The sequence below is a fragment of the Pezoporus wallicus genome, unplaced genomic scaffold (assembly GCF_028554395.1).
Source record: "Pezoporus wallicus isolate ANWC-B61680 ecotype Strahan unplaced genomic scaffold, APGP_CSIRO_Pwel_v1 contig_5485, whole genome shotgun sequence".
Lineage (NCBI taxonomy): Eukaryota > Metazoa > Chordata > Aves > Psittaciformes > Psittacidae > Pezoporus > Pezoporus wallicus.
This window is the reverse complement of record NW_026641550.1, coordinates 5,428,415-5,448,219: the sequence shown is the minus strand read 5'-3', so window position 1 is coordinate 5,448,219 and position 19,805 is coordinate 5,428,415. Positions and strand designations below refer to the sequence as shown.

Sequence of the window (19,805 nt, the reverse complement as noted above, 5' to 3'; positions counted from 1 at the left end):
CATTGCTTCCAAATTCCATGTGGGTAAGCATTTTTTTAATCAATTCTAATTTCACAACTAATGACCCTGTTGTGATCAGTTCAACGAAAGTCTAGCATTCAGGAACCATTCTCTCAGTTTGGGAATTCTGAATTTGAGTGTGAAATTTGCAGTGTTAGCAAATTTGCTTTTCTTATTGCTGTTGCATTGGATTCCTGGAAATCCTCTGATTTCATATTCATGTGATTATATGTATATAAATTTATAGACACGAACAGTGTATATAAAAAATTGAACAGCACCTTGAGGATTTAAGGCCTCTTTGCAGACTTACTGCATGTTCTTCTGTGTTCTCCAGCATATAAATGTTAATTTTAAAATCAAATGCAGTGCAAATATATCCTATTGTATTTCAGACTTACAGGAACTACAAAAAGGGTGCTTAAATGTTGGGCAAGCTAATATGACAAAAGCTTTCACTAGTGGTGAAATAAAACTACAGTGTGATAGCTCAACTACCCTGTGAGGGTAGCTGGGGTTGGAGGCAGCTTACCTCTGTCATTGTATGTTGCGGTAGGCATCTCAAGAGATGCATTTCTCCTTATCCAGACTCACTGAATCCACAGGCAGACAAACAGCAGAAACGTGAAAATCTCTCATTTATCTGAATTTTTTTTTTTTAATTTAAAGCACAGTTACAGGTATTTAGAGGTCAATATTGTTAACTGTTTCATTGCTGATCATTTTCCTATCAACAAATACGCTTCTTCATTTTGGCCAGTCTTCCTTGAGACCACGTAGCTTTCCAGACTTGAGCCACAGAACTTGAGCAGCTCTTGCCAGTAGTTTCTGACTTAGTAAATTGAAGTATTTGCAGTTGCTAATTAAAAAGATTAAGGGATAGTTTTCTCTGCCATCACTACAAATTGTCGCTGCAGCACAGGCTCTTTGATTTTTGTGGGCACTCTATAAAACTTAGTCCAGCAGGAGCAAGGGTAATTTGATTTAATAAGCTAATAAATATTTCTGAAATATGCTTCCTTCAGGTTGTAAAAACAGAAGGGTAGAGCCATAACACAGGAAAAGGAAAAATTAAGCACATTAAAAAAATACTGATTTGGGAAAGAAATCCCTACTGACGTGACCAGAATTCACTAGGAATTTCTATAAGCTAAAAAAACATTTTCTCTTTTATCTGGTGGCAAAGTGCCTTCTGCAGCAAGGTCCAGGGATCAGTTATCCTCTACTACAGCAGATAATAAGCTATGTGGCTTCTTATATTGAATGAACGGAGAAGGGAGCAAACCAAATGGTATAACTTTCCTTATTGTCTAATTTGACGTTAATTTTATGTTGCCTTTAAAATGATGATTTCCAATGGACTGTCAAATAGACATAGAAATAAATTAAAATGCATTATGGAGTGATGCCAAAGTCAGAAGTGGAAGTTAGAAATTTTGGCAGCTGAAGGTGTCTCAGCTGTCCTCTAGGCCCAAAGACGAAATGAGAGACATGTAACCCCAGATTCCCAAGTCATGGAAGCTGGGTGCTTCTGTTAAGATAATGGGCAGTGACATCATTAACAACGTTGACATTTAAATTGACATAATTAGGTTCTTGAAGTTAATAACCCATCTGTGCAAATACATGAGTGATGTTTACCTCTGGCACTGTGGTTCCATTTACAGTGTAGGATGCTTATGCTCAGCTCGCATTTGGAGGCTTCCTTTGGATATATGGAGTCGTTTAATTTCATCTGTTGAAACTTAAGGAGCCAAAATGTGGTTCAGCTGCTCGGTTGGGATCTAAAAGAAATTCTCTGCTAAGAACATGGTAGATAAACCTTTCCCACAGCAAGCACTCAGGTCCAGCTTTGGAATAGTTCCATTCTACTTATCCCTTGCCTACTCGAGTTTGTTCTTGTGGAGCCTAAACCAGCCACTTGCTTTTTTTTTTTTTCCATTAGTCATCTCATGCCAGCCCTGTAGCAGTTGTCTTCAGGTGCTTACTGCTCTGCCAAGCACAGGTCACAATCATGGAGCTCAGGAATCAAAACATTAGCATTAGCAAAACCTGGAAGCTATTTGGTCAGAACCCTGCTGTGCCTGGTTTGTTCATATTTGTCAAAAACTTCTTGGGTTAGGTTATTGCTTTTGGGTAAGGGCAGCATCGTTTGGCACCAAGCTGTACCTTGAAATGCCTCTAACAGAATGCTTGTTTAGAGCAAATCTGTTTGAAATAAGAGCAGTGCTCTTGGCTGTCTCCATCTAACTGCGAGTCTGTCTGTCAGAAGGAACTGACACACTGCATTAGTGCTAGAGCAGGGAAGGGAAAGGAAGAATTCTGAATTCTAATAATTTATAAATTTTCATGTCAACATTTTAAAAATTAAATACTTCTTACTTATATATTTAGAAATTGAAGTGGTTAGTTTTTCATTTTCAGATCAGCACTTTTTTTAAAGAAGTCAAGGCAAACAGATTTCTAGTCTTGAGGAAAATGATTGCAGTCAAGCTGACAGAACTTTTTACATTAAAAAAAAAAAAAGTTCAACCTTAGCTACTTCTTCACTGTCTTTTCATCATCATCACCAAGTATAAAAATCTGTTCTTTACTGAGTTTTTTCAGTACCTTTCTCTGCATCCTGCTGGGTAAAATAGATACCAGTTCCTAATATGTACCACAGCTAGTTTTAGAAATTTGAAATTCAGTGTCTATGTGATGACAAGATTTATTTAATTCATTATTATTGCCACAAATGGAAGCATTTTATTTCAATTCAGTAGACTATTATTGTTTCCATAAATTATCCAATCTGTTTCTCACATAAATGATGGGACGGATGCCTCTGGTGTTAAGGAAGATAAAAAGGGAAGGAAAGAGATATTTGAGATTACTTTTAGTGTCATGCAAGTTATTACCTAGCAGTCTGAGAAGAGTTTACAGAATTGTCTGATAAATGTGTTTGGAACAAGCCTGAACTGGAACTGGTAGAGCAGACTGCAGAGTTGCACAGCTAGCTTTTGATTTTACCCATTTCCTCAAAATGCAGATGCATCACTTAGGGCAGAAATCCATCATTTCCCAGTCACTTTCTTAGTTTAATTTGTGTTGAGCAGACAAAAGGCACTGTATTATCTTTCCTGTGCAATGTTCAGTGTCCTCAATCACAGCTTGTCAGTGTATCATTGAACTTGCTCCATGTTTTGGCTATTAGTTGATGAATCTATTGCTTTTGTTCATACCATTGTGAACACAGAATATCTCCCACACTGGCAAATGTCAACAGGAAATAAAGTCTGGGGTTTTGTTTTGGTGGCATACATAGGCAGGGGACCGGGAAGAACTCTCTTTGAGAGGACCTTAGTGATGTGAGAGGGATGGTTTGCATGTGCAAGACTTATAGGGTGCTTTGATGTCATTCTCTGATAGAGAATAGCGTGAGTAGCTTGTAGCCAAAGTGCCCTGAACCCGCCCTTTGGTAAAAGAGGCCACATCCCCTTGCCACCAGTTCAGAGTGGGTTGCCATGGAAATCAAAATGACTGCCCCTCCTGGAAAATGAAAGGAAGCATTGACAAGGTCACGAAGTACAAACGAATTGCAGGTAGGTGAAACCAGATGGTTTTTATGTTTGTCTCATCCTCTCCTGAATCGTTTCAGGAATCCATTTCAGGCACTGGAAAATTTGACCACTTCTGAATGGAAATTAGTTGGCCAATTATGAGCAAAAGATGAATCTTCTGGAGCATCTCCAGCGTTGGCTGGTTCAGTTAAAAGGTTTTAAATCCAGTTCACTCTTGGGTTTTAGCTCAAGACCAAACATGTCTTCCCATTTATAGTACAAAGAGAACCTGAATAGGAGATTCTTTCTGTAACAAAGATAATTCTTCCCTTATAAACCTTGGCTGGAACTGGTGGTGGTCTTGTTCTTTCTGAAATCCGGTCCTAAGTGCAAACATATTGCTCATTATTTCTTTCGTTAAATGCTAGCATTTGCTTCTTTGAAGGAAAGAGGAAGACCAATTTTCCTTTAATTAAAGAAAAAAGTTGAATCACTCAGCAGCCTTATGAAAGATGAATGTTAGTGCAGTTTCACCAGAAAATACTTCTGAAAGCCAGCTTTTCCTTTCTGCAGAGGGGTAGTTGTTTGAGGGATTTTTTACTGGATTTTGCAGACACAAGAGCTGCATTGTGAATAGGAGGAGTGTCGTGGTTTAAACCTAGCCGGACAGTTCGTTCACTCACTCCCAGTGAGCTGTTCCAGGTTGGAAGCAGTCGAGGCCCGCATCCCCCCCCCCCCCCGGGGTCTCTCCCCTTCTCCACTCCCAGAGGGATGGGGAGGAGGATCAAAAGAGTGCAAATCCCACGAGTTGAGACAAGAACAGTCCAGCAACCAATGTACAACACAAATCACCACCGCTACCACCAACGACAACAATGATAAGAGAAAATAACAAGGGAAGAGAATACGATACCACCGGCCAAGAAACGAGTCCAACCCAGAAGCCTGTGTCCTTCCGGGTAACTCCCAGTTACCCCCCACCCCCACCCCGGGCATGACGTGCTGTGGTATGGAATACCTCTTTGGCTAGCCTGGGTCAGGCACCCCATCTCTGCTTCCTCCCGGCTTCCCCTCCTCCCTGGCAGAGCATGAGCCTCACAAAGTCCTTGGTCAGGGTGAACATTACTTAGCAACAACTGAAAACATCGGTATTATCAGCACTGTTCCCAGGCTGGAAGTCAAAGCAGAACGCTGTACCAGCTACCAAGAAGGAGAAAAACGGAGTGCTACTGCTAAACCCAGGACAAGGAGCTCATCTTACCATCCAGGTTAAAAACAACAGACTTTAGGGTGACAGGCACACCTGGAGGCACCTGGAGAATATTGCATGAACAGCCACCAAAATTAACTGTAAGAATTTGGTGTTTGTACATATGCATGAAAATTGTACATTCTCCATTTGTTAAAGGGACACTGCCAAGACTGGTAGGACTAAAATTAGCTCTCCAGCTGTGTTTTGCTTTTCAGGCACGTGCATGTCTGTTCTGTTCCTGGAAGCAGCTGGGTGTTGAAACCCACAAAAAACCTGCTCTGTGTGAAATGCAAAAAAAGAATATGTGATTTATCAAGATTCCTTCCCTTTTCTTTTGTTTGTTTTACCTTGTTTCTCCCATGTCTTTATGATGACCACCTTTTCTGGCTGAAGACCAGGCCTCTCTTCAAAGTTTCTTAGTGCTACATTTTCTTAGGGGCTGAGAGACTGAATATTGAGGCCAAATTTTCAGCCATCAGTCCAACACGCCAGCTACAGAATGTAAACTGCTCAGATTCCTCAGTGTGTGCTTAGCATTAATCTTCACTTTGGATTCATACTTCTCCTTGGCATGCAAGTTCATACCCGCATCTTCTAATTGAATACCCATACTGATGCTGAGAAGGGAACATGCAACTCAAAGAAAGAGGCACGTGAATTTTATGGTTACAGAGGAACTTAACAGAAAGCTATTATTTCTAGCCAACAGTCTTTCCTCAGAGAAGAGATAAATAGATTTCTTAGACTCAGGATAGACAGTTTTTAATGGCGCTTTTTAGATGGCTGCAAACCAATTCTCAGCCTCTGAATTTTGTCTTCATAGTGCAACATGCATGCATATTGGTGAGGCTGAGAGCTGGTGGAGGGCAGCGTCTGAGATGAATGGAGATCTGTTCTCCCACTGTCACCTCGTGGTGGACTTTCAACTCTTTGTATGTTCAGAAGGCATTAGGAAAAGAGCTTGAGCCTCAAGGTGTTACGCAAGACTCAGGAGCGCTCCTTGGAGCTAGTGTGAAGAGTTTCTCTTCTTCTTCATTCCTCTTCAATGAAAATATCTGTGAAGTGTCTAAGGCACTGAAGAAAAAGAATTTTTCTTATAACAATGGAAGTTACTCAGACTGTTCATAATGTAGGTGAGCCAGGAATGACTGTCACTGGACTTCGTAAAATTAAGTCCAGTGACCCAGATTTTGACTGCTAACAGAACTAGTGAAAAAGTAGACAGCTCAAGGTGAGTTTTCAGTAGACCTTGCCTGTTGTCTAGCCAAATAGGAGACAAGTTGCACCCCCGACAAAGTCTTAATGGTATCTGAATCACTGTGGAGCTAACTGTAAAGTTCATTTACAGCTTCACGCAAGAGAATAAACACTGCACACCTGTACACAAAGTACATGGGTGGCTTTTCTCTATACTACTCCTGAGTTCACTAAAAGCTTATCATCTGTTTGCTTAGCTGCTGGTTCAATTTAGGATAATATTTAACTCTCATAAAACCCAACCACTGGTGAAACTTTAACTTGAAAAATCTGTAACTCTTATTGCTTCCAGGGGGAAATGGAGGAGGATGGCCATCATGCATTGCTCTTCAAGTGCTTTACCAATAAATAGTTTTTATGAAAGGCTTGATAAAGTATCTGCTACTAATGTTGTCAAGATGGAGAAAGTGGAGTCAGAGAAATGGTAAATAGCCTGCCCATATCTACAGGGAGTGTCAGGCTGTGTTTCTTCAAGATGCTGCTAGATCAAAACCACAGGAACCCTATGACAGAAAAATGTTGAACCAGAGCTTGTGCTTGTTCATAGTTTAAATTTGTTTAAAAGATCCTGAAGGAGGTTAATTTCATCGGCACTTCGGGTAATATGTGCTGTCTTGTCTCTGATTGTCCTTCACTGTGGACATCCCACACTTAGCTCTATGACTGTCTCACCTGTCCATTCTTGCCTCCCTTTTTCTTCTGTAGATTCAAAGAAAGATCTGTGTTCCTGGATGCCCCACACGTGCCATTTACTCTTTTTATATGTAAGCTCCAGTTCCTGTGACAGTCTCTTTTTCACAAAACTGCAAATCCTATGATTTTTGGATTTTGCCTTGTATATCTAGGAATTTTAACAAGCTGGTGATGTTGCAGAGCTGAGGAAGCTCTGAGTCAGAGAGCATGTGAGAAGTGACCGGTTTCCCCTTACCTTGTCTATCACAATCCAGACCTCACAGAAAAAGGCATTTTATGCAGCAGGTTCAGATTGCCGGTGCCTGAAGTGATCTATCACATTATTTCTGTGCAAACATGTCAGCCCAGATACCAGTGGGATTGGTGGCTGTTCAGAGCACGGTCTCAGAAGAAAACAGAGAGCATTGCTGGTGAGTCTGGGACTGCTCTACTCTGCTGGCAGCTCCCCTGCACCACAGGACTGCAGGCAGGTGCCTTCTGGAAGGAGATGCTGCAGTCAAGCATCCCTTCTGCTGGACATCCACTTCCAGCATGGATGAGTTATCTGAGAATGATGGCAGTGGCTTTTTGTGGGAGGTTTCCCTTGAAGGCATGAAAGCAGTGGTCAGGGCAAGCTGAGACTAGGTGAGCAACAAGCTCTTGGATATATGCAGGCTTTCTCTGCCTCCTTCCTAGGGTTTTTATCTCTTTTGTGGTATGCTGTCAAGCTCAGATCACTTTCTCATAAAGCAGATCTAGCACTGCTGACAAGGAAGCATCCTATGCTAGCTCTTCTGGGGGACCAGAGTCTCCTTGCAATGCTCAGCCTCATTTCCTCTGACCAAGGTAAACGACTACTGCTCTACAGCCATGTCCCAGGCTAAGAACCACATTTCAGCCAGAACCATATGGCTGCAGTTTCAGGAAAATAAAGGCAGTTGCAGTAGCAAAGCAGAAGAGTAGTCTTTGCTTATTCTAATCTTGTGCAGTAGCTTCAGGCTCACAGACTTTCCCTTGTCCTTTTAGTGATCATCGGTTGAATCTTGGCTAGTGCCTTAGTTACTGAGCTGCAGATAAGGATACTGAATTGTCATCCCTAGATATTGACAGAGTTGGAATCACTGCTGACCCATCACAATCTGTATCTTTTGTTCAGGACCTCAGTTTGTCTGAACACATTGTGCAGTACTGGGGCCCGGGCAGGTGGGCTTGGACCCTATTTTGGTGTTGGAGGTACTTTTGCAGTCCCAGTATGCCAGAGATGAGTGTCCTAGTGTCACTTGGAGGAGTTGCCTGGGAAGAATCCAAGCAGTACACAGCAGGATTGTCAGCCTTGGCTGATCCACCTCTGCTTCTTTGGTTACTATGCCAGCCCAGCTGGACATTGCCAGTAAGCAGCTTTTCTCCACTCTGCCCTGTGCTAATGGCAAAGAAAAAAGATGTTCGTCTGGGGAACACCCTCTCCCAGAAGCCTGTGTGTCAAACCTACTACCGTCACTGCTCTTTAGCTATGTGATCTTGCTCCATCTGGGGTTGGGGTCGCCCAGGGCCACCACAGAATGTAGTCAGGAGGTATTTACTGAGCTCAGGTGTCACCTTCATTGGTGTGCCAGCTCCCAGCTGGAGCAGATGGAGGAATAGGAGCCAAGTGCAACTGGTAAGAGACCAGAACTCCTCCAGAGGTACCTGTTTCACCTTGACAATTATGGCAAAAAATCCCATTCTCTACCTATCTCCACACCTTCCTGGGTTTTGAAGTGGTACATGTGGTCATCCTGTTGTATTTCAATAATTCTGCTCTTTTGGGGTGGGGGCTGTATTTCACACTGTATTCAGCAGGTAAGTGTAATTTCTGAGGTCTTTGAGGCAGTGCTCCAGTCTGCTATGTCTCCTGGGCTGCCAGAAGCTCTTGTTCTGGATGCAAGAGAGGCAAAGCTGAAGCAAATGACAGATCAGAGCAAGAGATGGAAATAAGATGTTTTATTGATTCTAATCCAACACATGTACAATTTCACAGCACAGCAAGCAGGAATCAAGACTGTTACGTAAAATCATCTCCCAGGATGTCCCTTGAGATCTCGTTCTCTCAGTTCTCATGTGCAAACAAATAAACTGAAGGTGTTGCAAGCAGTGGCTGTAATTCCACTCAGGCTCCTGCTCCAGCCCAACACCATCTGCTTCTTCTGGCCTTGTGAATAGCCTACAGGGTACAGCAAGGTCTTCATGAGGGAAGGGGGACTGGATGTCCACCTGAGGATGAGGACCTGGGTTTCCACTGTGCAGGTACCTAACCTGGTCATATGCTCTGCAGCCAAGTGGCAGCTGCTTGAGTGGTGAGTGAAGCAGGTGGTTGGCATTGATAGTGAATGGCTTTGAGAGAGAGCATCAGGATATGCCATTTGCCAAAGAACAGCAGTGTCAAGGCAATTCTGCTAGCTTGCACAGGGCCAGACCCAGAGCGTCCTGGCCAGCTAGGGCAAAATATGTCTGGCTTGCACGTCCCACACCGTGCTGGCTCCAATGCCTATGGTTATCCTCTGAAAGGCCCCAAAGGTACAAGGTTTCCTGCTGATTTTGCACCACTCCTCATTGGGGGAGGAGAAGGTGGAGAAATGTTTTCCATCCGTTGTGGTGATGCATCGGGGGAGCCCCATGGAAACAAAGCCTGCTCTGACCTCCTGAATCCCAGCAGGGAGGGACTGCATGTGCCAAACACCTCCTGAGCCATCCCATGTGAGGCTGACTTCCTAATCCTGAACTCATTATTTGCAACTCAGGGGTGGAAGCACGCGGCTGCCAGCTCCCAGATGACTGGTTCAGCCCACTCGGGGCTCTCTGATCCTCTTGCGGTGGATTGCATCTTCCGTCCCACGTAAGGAGTGAGCTCACCACAGATCAGGCTGAGTGTGCCTCTCTCCCTCCCCTGGCAGTCCTCCCAGATTACAGCATGACCCTCGGCTATGAGTCACCTCTTTTCTCACAAACCCAGACGCTGTGCGGGGTGGGTGGTTGCTCATCTGCACCAACGCTGAGAACTTACTGTGGTGAAGTGAGTTTGGCCTGCAGTGACTCCTTCTCCACACGTGACCTTTCTGACTTTCTCTGATCCACTCACCTAGAGCATCTTTGTGCAACTGCTTCCCCAGTCATGAGTTGTCAGCACTGCTTGAGAGGAGATAGCTAAAATGCAGTAGGGCTCTTTCAGTGCTAAGGAGCAAGCGACAGCCAGGCACAGGCCATGTGGTGGGGATTTCCATGGACTTATTTCTGGAGGCAAAGACTGCCTGTTCATCCCTGCCCTGATGGCTATATTCAGTATTTTATATTGGTCAGTGATGCTTGTTAGCGTGAGTACTCCCTCCATGCATCAGCAGGGATGAGAAGGGTCAGAGTAAGTGGTGACCACTTCCCCCGGTCATCCCAGCAGAGCCCTTTTCAGATATCCAGGCTTGGGTGAAGGTAGCCCGGCTGTTGAGTAGGTTGCTAGCTCTTATTCTCCGTTGGACAAGTGTACACACTCTGAACCTGCTGGTTCCCAGTTGCAAGCTGGCAAATCTCATTTTGAGAGCAGTGTGCCACTATGGTATCTGGTACCAGTTTTGCTACATCGACCAAACACCTGCTCCCAGGGGGATGGAGAGGTGTGCAGTGCTTGGCCAGGGCTATCCTAGGTGCAGGCAGGGTCTCAGTGGCACCACAGGACTGGAGACCCAGCTGCCACTGCCTCCGCCAATCGGGATGCACAGCCAGACAAGTGAATCAGCACAGATGTGACGCACAGTCACGCTGCACAGTCACGAGAGAGCTGACTCCTCTTTGGAGGGCTGCGGGATGCCATGTTTGGGGAAAGGCAACTCCAAAGCACTTTTCCTGCTCTCTGCTTGTTTCCATACCTATGCGCTTCCAGCGCTTTCAAAGGAGGCAGAAGTAGCCCAAAACTCTGTGTTTCACTTCGGTTTGTTTGTTTCCTCCCTCCAGAGCTGCATTCCTCCTATGTTGTCTAGTTCAGCATTTTGCTGGCTTGGCTAAGTATCTTGTAAGGAAATCATTTATAATAAAGCTGGTATGCTGGGGTTTATCATTTATAAGTGTGGGTCAGGGTTTAGTTCACTGTGTTAAACTCTCCATGCTGCATGTGATTTTTCAAGCTTTGTCAGGAACAAAAAGTTCTGGGGATGTGCAAAGCATGACTGCATGGTTTCCATGGAGACTCTGCTAGTTAGGCTGTGGAAATCCTGAAAAGGCCAGAGGATGACTGACAATACAAGGTCTTAGCGGCTGATCTGAAGAGCCAGACTGAATTAATGAGATTTTTCACAGAGAGTTATTAGCAAGGCTAGCACGGTATGGCACTTAGGCCTCTTTCGTTTTCTCAGCTGCAGTCTTGGAAAACAGAAATTGAAAGATTTAATTGCTGTTTTTTAAGTCCTTTTAAGATTATTTTAACCTATAACATTTTAAGGATGTAATGAAAAGCAGGTTTGTTTGCTTTTTTTTATCATTCAGTTACTGTTATTATTGTGGTTTTTAGTGGCAGTTGCCCTTTATCTGTTCAGAGATGGGAAATTCAATAGTACTTATTACATTGAGCAGTTAATTCCCACATACTGTGAACACATTACTGTTCAAAGTAGGTTATCTTGAGTTCCATTTAGAGCCAAGCGCGAGATACCATGTTAGTGGCTTTATATCTCCTACGGCTATATTAATTATTTATTACTGACTGCTAACACAAACTGTTAACTCTGGCTAGTAATAGTTTGTTCATTTATCCATCACTGATTCTTCCTGTGTTTCTGCTCACCCCCTTTCAACAGTCTGTGAAGGCTGTGAATTGCTATTGCACCCATTTAAAACAACCCCAAAACTGTTACTGATCAGAGATGCTAAGTTTCGATCAGGACCTGACTTCCTGAAAGTTTTGCAGAACTGAGGGATTTTGCTGGATCATTACAGGTGGATGGTGAATGGTTATAGGAACGTATCTTTGCCTGTGAATGGATAAGTCTGCCTGTTTCTGGTACTAGTAGCTTGTTTGCTGCTTCATTTTTCAACAGGTATAGCAAATTGTTCAGATGCTCTCCGTCTCTCCCTGGAAAAGCACTGTATCTGCTGAAATCAGCACAGCCAGTTCAGCGAAGCAGCATGTTAGGGACTGCTATTTCTTGTTGGTTTGCACAAGTGCACATGCCCATATGTTTCTGGGAGATGTAAAACCATAATGTTGCTGCTGAGTAATCCACAACAAAAGCACATGCGGGCTGCATTCCTTGGATTCCTGTACAGTAGACTAATCCACTTAATCTCGCTGTTCGCTTCTCTGGCTGGAATTTCAGTCTTCTTTGATTTACTGGTTTGTAAACTTCTGATTAAGTGCTTTGAGTGGCGGAGGGGATATCATCTCTGAAACCCCCTTTTTTCCTTTCAAATGGTTTTATGGAAAGGAAATGTGAAAGTTGAAATGGGGTTAGCTTGTCTTTTTTTTTGTCATAATTTTGTCATCATCTTATATTATTTTAAAGAATGTTTTTCAGTAGTTTTCTCTGCTCTCTCAGGTCTTCCATGCATGGCCAATGTCTCTTTTGTCAAATGGCAACATTTCCACTCCCTGAGCTTTACAAATTTCTTGTGTTTTTAGTTTTCCAGTTGTTTTTTCAAACAAAAATGCTAACTGAGATGTGTAGAAGTTATTTTATTTTGCCTTAGTGCATTAATAGTTATTGACAAGCACAGAACACAGGAATTAGATGCTGGTTGTGAAGGAAATAGTCAAAAACCTGCTGCTCTAACTGGCTGTCAGGGAGGCAGTCATATAGTACAGGTATGAATGTAAGATAAATCCCTAGCTAAGCAGGCAGGTAAGTGCAGGAGCTTGGCCTCAGAAGGTGCTCAGCTGATACAAATATCAATTTAGGATCTGCCCTTGAAATATAAAAGTATAAGTAAATAACAGAGGTGTCTCACCTGACTTAATGAGTCATGAAGGATGGGAAATAAAGCACTGAGCTCACGAAATAAACCCTTCATTTAAAATAATAGATTACCACAACCCATTGTGTCCTCAGCCACCACGAGCACCCTGCTTTTGGGAGCGACATGACCGCATACGGCTGTGAGTAACGCTGACCTCAGGCAGGCTCACGCTTGCACGCACAGTGCTACGTAAAGCAAGCAGCTGCTCCGCTCTGCGCAGCTCTGACTCAAAGCCAGTCCTTCCCCTGCTTGGTGCGTGCCGTGGAGATGACTCTGTGCCGAAGTGTGGAGGCGCTTTCCAGCTCAGCGGAAAATTACTCCGCAGCCCCACAGTGTCTTCAGCGGCCTCCAAGGGGGAAGAGCTTTAGGTTGTTGTCTTCCTCCCCCTCCTGCAGTCATGCGTCCCACTGAACAGCTTACAGGTGTCCCCAAGCTGCTGGTGGGAAGGACCTGTCACTGAAGCCAGCCATCACAAAATTAATCAGAAAGGGACTGAGGAAGTGAGCAGGCAAATAAACAAACATATGGGCTACCTGACAACGCGGCATTTGGAGGAGCTTTTCTCAGGCAGAAAGTATAAAATCTCCCACGCTCTCCAGGGCTGTCCAGAGCCATTTACAATTAGATCCAAATTAGGTTTAGGCAACACAAGTCTGAGTTGAATCGCCTAGGCTCGGGTCTGAAGATGCCAAATCCCGTGAACTAACCTCTGCCCAAAGTGATGAGAACTGTGAGAGAGCAGCCTCTCACAGCGCTCCTGCCATCTGGGCTGGAGCCAGGACCCGCTGCCTGCTCCCAGGATGGACCATTCTGGTGGGATTTCAGCTGCATCCAAATGGGAACTGGAAAACAGATTTCTCTCAGCTTTGGCTGTAAACCAGAGCTAAAGCCACTGGGGCAGAGTCAGGCCCTTGGGCACCAAGCTGATCTCATTCAAAAACTTGGAATTTCTTGTATCGATATTTTGGCTTTAGCGTGCCTGAAATGCTCAGAGGAAGCATCAGGAGTGCTGTGAATCTCACCGCCCTTACTGTTGACCTCCTACAGCCAATGCAACCACAGTCATCCTTTTGAGAGGGCTCCCTCATAGGATATCTGCAGCTGAAAGGGAAAGTCAGAAAGATAAGATGCAATGGGCAGTCAGTGAGTCTCACCAGGGTATTCCCACAGTGAACTGATAAGGAGGATGAAGCTAAATGGCACCTGAACTTTGGGTTCAAGATGCAGAGCAGGTCAGTGAGCCACAGTGACTCAATGGTAATAAATCTTCAGTTCCAGACAAAATTAATCCAAGGCTGTCACAGGGGGCTAGAGAGGAAATTTGAAAACCCCTTTGGAGAGAGAGCCTGCCAAACTGGAAACATCCATTGTGCTATGACCTGTCAGCCTCCATGAGCCCATGCTGCTGGGGTGCAAGCCAGGCCCTTTGCCTTTCTGTCCTTCACAGTACAGACAGTGATGAAAAGAAGGAATAATATAGGACCTCACAGAAAAGCTTTTTCTATTTAGGCATGTGGCTACTTTTAAATAAGCATAGGTGCAGTGGGAAAAGAGAAAATATGAAAGAGCAAACTGAGACTTAGTGTAATGTCAACTGGTTTAATCAAACCCTTTCTCAGGCATGTCCATACATAGAAATGAGTGCTTGCTTTCACACAATGCTAAGGCTGTCCTGCGATAGCAAACTTCAGGAGAGCTACCATGCTGTTTCTGTGAGTGTTTTACAGCGTCCTGGCTTGCTGTCTATCTGGTGGTCTCTCTTACTAGACAACAAGACTTTGCGCCCTGTTTGTATCAAGACAGCTGAATGGCTTGGAGCTGCTCTTTCATGACATCATACAGTGTTTGGTGGCACTTTGGGCTTGGGCAGGCCATGCAGTGTGACCCTCCAGGTCTTGAGACTGTACAGCAGGTGTCTATAGACTGAAACTAGCTCCCCATCACATCCCCTGACTTCTCTGTCTGCTGAGCTGCATCCCCCTACACGGCTGGTAGGTGGTTCGAGGTGGGAAGGTTATCTTTGCTACTATCAGGGCTAGAGACTTTGTTTATTTTTAGATTACTCTGTAGAGTCTGGACAGAGAGATGAAAAGAGCCAGCCGAAAGAGGTATATGCATGCCAGACTGTCTTGCTTGTGCTCTGACTCTGAAAACACAAGACAGGAAAAACGTGAAAGGATGGGCTCAGTCTATCCAGATTGATTAAAGATGTCTCTGCCCCCACATTTTGAGTGGTAGATGTAATATGGGGGTGGGCTCTGATTCATTTTGGTGCAAAGGCAGCAAAGCTCTGGCAAATCCTCTGCTTGAGCCAAGTCAGAGGATGTTGCGCTGAAGAAGATGAGACCCACCGGCACAACCTTCTATTCTGGCAGCTCTGCTTAGAGAGCAATGAGTTCCATATTGAGAAGTGCTAGAAATACCTTGGAGAAGTTCAGATTGTCTTGGAGTGCCCTTTGGTGATGGTAGGGAGTTGTGAAATGGAGGTGCGCCTAAGCCCTCATCTAACTAACAAAGAGGGAGAAACCTTTTTCATCATCCTGCATTACACATTACAGGGAATGCTTTAAAAGTGCACAGTTCATTTTCATTCAAAGGCCAAATTTAAAAGTTATCTGAAGAAATGGTTACTGTCTGTCAGGCTCCCGTGTTTCAGAGCTCACTGGGGATGACAGGAGGGAGCCTGGCAGCTCTGAGCCATTTCAGTCCTGCCCCTAAGCGGAAAAAAGTGTGATGCAGGGAGGCAAGAAGAGCAACCCTCCCCACCATCCCGTCAGGTATGGTGACAGCAGCTCTCTTGCTGATTGTCAGTGAGTTTACTGACTGCTAATGAAGTGAAGGGAGAAGTGCCTTTCAGTGGCATCCGTAGATGCTGGCAACCTTTGGCTATTTTTGGCAATTTTTTCCCCCCACCAGATTTAAGCATCATTCTGAGTTTGTTTGGTTTTTTTTTTTAAGACTATATGCTGTTGTTGTTTTTCTTCAGCAGTGAAGTTAATAAAGATGGATATCAGCAACAAACTGTCAAGTCCCAAGCCGGAGAAATTTTTCACTGAGTGAAATAGACCAGAGAAAATAAATAATCCAAGAAGTGGTAGAGCTTGTAAATATTGACATGTACAAGCAAGGAAACAGAAGTTAGGTAAAATAAAAAATGGGTTGGGGACTGCTATTTTTCAGTTTATTACTTGAAAAAAAAATTTACATTTACCTGACATCCTGTCTGGGGAAGAGGTAATATTTTGTAGTTAGAATAGAAGGTGTTAAATATTTGAAGGGGTATTTTGCTGTTTCCCCAAGCCAGCATCTCCATTTAAGGGTCAGTCTTCCTTCCTTCCCAGTCTTTGTGGCCATGGTCAGAAATAGTCCTTTTTCCCTGTAATGTCTATAGGAATATCCATGGAAGAGAAGAATAAGGAAGGAGGGAAAGAATGCAAGGTGAGAAGCAGAAGAGATCAGAGGGAGGCCACTTTGCCAGTGCGCGGTTCAGCCTCAGCTTGCACAGAGAGAGACACAGAGCTGCAATTGGTCCTACTAGCTGTTAGTCCCTCTTCTGTACAGGTAACTGTTTCGGCTCCCTGGGGCCTGCCACCATGATGTGTGGTTGTCACACCCCAGCTAGGTAGCTATAAGCATCTTTAAAACACTTCCTGCTCTGTTTTGTTTTCCTCTGCCTTCTTAGGAGCTCTGAGAAGTCTGCTAGCACTAGCATCTGTAATTCACCCATCAACTGTTTGATTGGTTGGTTAACTGGCTAGATAGCCAAGTCCTTCCTTCAAGCCAGTCTGTCATCTTTGTGGCTGGAGGAGGGTTTGCATTGCCTTTCCTGTGCACACCTGCAAAGCCTCCAGACTTTTGAATATTGCAATCCTATGCAGAGCAAGCCAGCGATGTAACCTTAAAGAGGGGCCTTTCTGCAGTCTTTTAGAATCATAGAATAGTTAGGGTTGGAAAGGACCTTAAGATCATCTAGTTCCAACCCCCCTGCCATGGGCAGGGACACCTCACACTAAACCATGTCACCTAAGGCTCTGTCCAACCTGGCCTTGGACACCACCAGAGATCTTTCAGAGATGAGAAATCTTTTTATTCCACCCTGTCCTAACACAACAGAGCACCAGTGGGTGTAAATGGCAACTGTGCAGTAGCCAGTAGTGTTGCAGCCACTCATTACACCTTAGTGTTCAAGTTGTTATAATTATGGGAGGTGGAAATGTCATTGGGGATGGTGTTCTTACAAGGCAGGAATAAGACTCTAAATAAAAAAGAGTTTCCAGATACTCAATGAAATTAATGGAAGGGAAAGCAGAGTGGTCTTTAATTATTTCAGACTCAGACAGTTAAGGCAGATGTGCATCATCAGTCTTCGGAGAATGTCCTGAGGACATAACCAAGACAGTATTTTTTTTTCTCCTAGCATTACTGATTTAATAACTGCACAAGTGCACATGCAAGAGGATGATACGAAACTTGCACTTTTCAGTTCCAGTCCCTGTAAACGACTTTCCCTTGGAGATTGTTAAAAATGTAATGAGGTTATTGTAGCACATGGGAATCAGCACTTGAATCCATGTGCCAGAAAGGCAAAGGTGGTTTGACCCCGTCTGTGTTAAGTCAGGGAAACTGTGGGGTTGAGCTGAGCATCCAGTGGAAATAAAAACTAATTCCAAGCAGGCCCCAGTGAGCATGTTTTTGTCCAAAAAGCAATCAGATAGAGGAATATGACCTACCAGATGGAATTGCTGAGGCAGAGGTGAAAGTTAGTAACAACAGTAACAAAACACGATCAAGTATAATTTTGACAGAATGAAGATATTAGAGAGAAGAGGCCCCAGTGGGCCAGTTTGGCTCATCCTGATCCTAACATTTCATCCACATTCAGAAGACCCCTGGAGAAATCCATGTCACAGCAGTGAAAGATGTTGAGGCTGAACCAAGCTGAGGGCTGTGGTGCCTGCAGCCATGTGGCTGAGCAAAGACTCACTGGCAGTAGCCTTGCTGGGCTGGTTGAAAGGGCTGCTGTGCCTCACATCCTTACCAAGGCCCTGGAAACAGAGTCTGGGGGTGATGGGATATGAGTTGCACTCCAGTTTTCCCTGTCACAATATCCTCCAGCACAAACCATATTGGCTATTGGGGAATCCTGTGGAGAGACACCAGACCCAGGCTTATCTCTCAACTCTCCTTTTGCTGTAAAAAGCATTTTGTGTGCTAAGTGTAATTTATACCCATCCCAAAACTCTCAGTGCTTCCCAACAGACATGAGAGAGCCTTAATGTAAATGAGAGTCAAACCCACTGTGCCTATAAATTTTGGCCTATTACTCAGAGACATTGATGGCCAACAAATTCACCAGAAAAATTATAAAAACAAACTGGAGCTGCCGTGAGGAAAGTATGCTGGAAAGAGGGAGCATGTTTGTAAAATGTGCCAGATGTTTGGTTTGCTGATTTGCACCATGAGGCTGGCTACGGGTTCCCTGGATGGCCGCTGGCAGGGCTGAGGGAGCACAGAGGGGGAAAGGGGTGTCTGTGCTGAAGGAGGTGGCAGGAAATGGAAGGGTAAACCTGCAGCGACGCGCAGAGCTCTGTCAACTCTGTAATAACAGGCTTGTCTGCTTGGGCTTGGCTAGATACCAAGTCAAGGTTTTATTGTGTGAGTTCATCTGCTGGCTTTTCCCTTTGCATGATGTAATGCTCTCTGTGAGTGCGATATTTATTACGCCCAGCTCTGGAGTGGGTACATGTAGTCATAGCCAGCCTCAAAGTTTGGAAACAGTTTCTCGATCTTATTTGCATCCTTTTGGCTGACCTATGACATAATCTGAGGAGGGTCGGCGCTGTGGCTCCTTCCTTCACGCTCCCCCCTTGCCCTCTCCCTCCTCCTTCCTCTCCCAACGGTTTGTCAAACTGTCTTGCCTTTATCTCTTCTCACAGGCTTCGCAACAAGTCACAGGATGATTTATGCCCTGATAACTTCTGCTTTTAAATGCCAGGCTAAGAAAAGCAGCTTTTGCAAAAACAGCTTTTGCAGAGGTGTGGGGAAACCCACCCGTCATTGCACTCAGCAGGCGAAAGAGCCATCTCAGCAAAGATGCCGGGAGAGTGGGGCCAAGGGCTGCTTTCCTCCCTGTACTCCCCTGGTGCCCAAAGGGGCGTGTTGGTGGGAGAATGCTGGGGAGGAAAAGTCTCCCCACTCCTGGGCTGGCAAGTCCAAGCTGGTGAAGGAGCACAGGGTGTGCATCTCCCATTGCCCTTGTACCTCCATTCTAATTCTCCCTGCTCAGCATCCTATAGAGCTGGAAGCTGACGGGCACGTTGGGGGCAGGGGAGGGGGCCATGGCTGTGTGTTTGTGCTGTTGGTGGAAAAGTCTGTGCTTTGCTAGAGGATGAAAATGTTTTGCAGCTGTGATACCACTTTCAGCATTTTATTACAAGCTTCCTCAGTAGTGGGGCTCTGAGGTGTTCAGGGATGAGGCAGGCAGCTAGAGCTGTAGTCCTGCTGCGCTGGCCACAGCATTGGGCATGCCAGAGCTGCAAACGCACTGTGGCTTCCTGCCCTCCATTAATTTCTGTCCTTGAGGTTTACCCCAGACCTCCCCAACAACAGTGCAGCTGCACCACGGATGCAGGCAGCAAACTGCCTGTATGCAGTGGGGCTGGCAGCGTGGTGGGGCTGCACCTCTGGTGTGCTGGGGCATCAGCGCTGTCCCAGTTAAATGCCACTGGGACTTCAGCCTAATGGTGATCCGCCCTGGAAGTTCAAATGCGGGCACAGGCTGTGTTTGTGTTTTAAGCACCATGGAGTGAAACCTTTCAAGCAGTTCCTGCTTCAGAGCACTCCCGTTGTAAATGTAAGACCAGAAAAGTGAGGTGGGCAGGGGCAAACAGGGAAAGCACAGTAATGTATTTGCAAGATCTAACATATTTTAATTGTTCTTATTAGGTGATTTTTTAATTTTATTTTTGTTTTGCAATGAGGAAAATTTCCCTCTGACTCTTGACTAATCTGTGTCTGAAACCATTATGCCTCCCTGAACAAAAACAAGCAAGCCATGCTGTGACTAAGGCCAGCACATTGAGTTACGTGAGTGAAAGAAATCATGAACA

At 44.7% G+C, this 19,805-nt stretch overlaps 1 long non-coding RNA gene across 1 annotated transcript in view; it reads left to right on the top strand.

The window, feature by feature from the left end:
- The window catches only part of LOC130607302 (uncharacterized), a 122,562-nt gene extending 106,694 nt beyond the window's left edge, over positions 1–15,868 (top strand). The window contains exon 3 of the long non-coding RNA XR_008974210.1: positions 15,683–15,868. This is a non-coding gene — a long non-coding RNA (uncharacterized LOC130607302). The remainder of the gene's footprint in view (positions 1–15,682) is intronic.
- Positions 15,869–19,805: the final 3,937 nt, after the last annotated feature.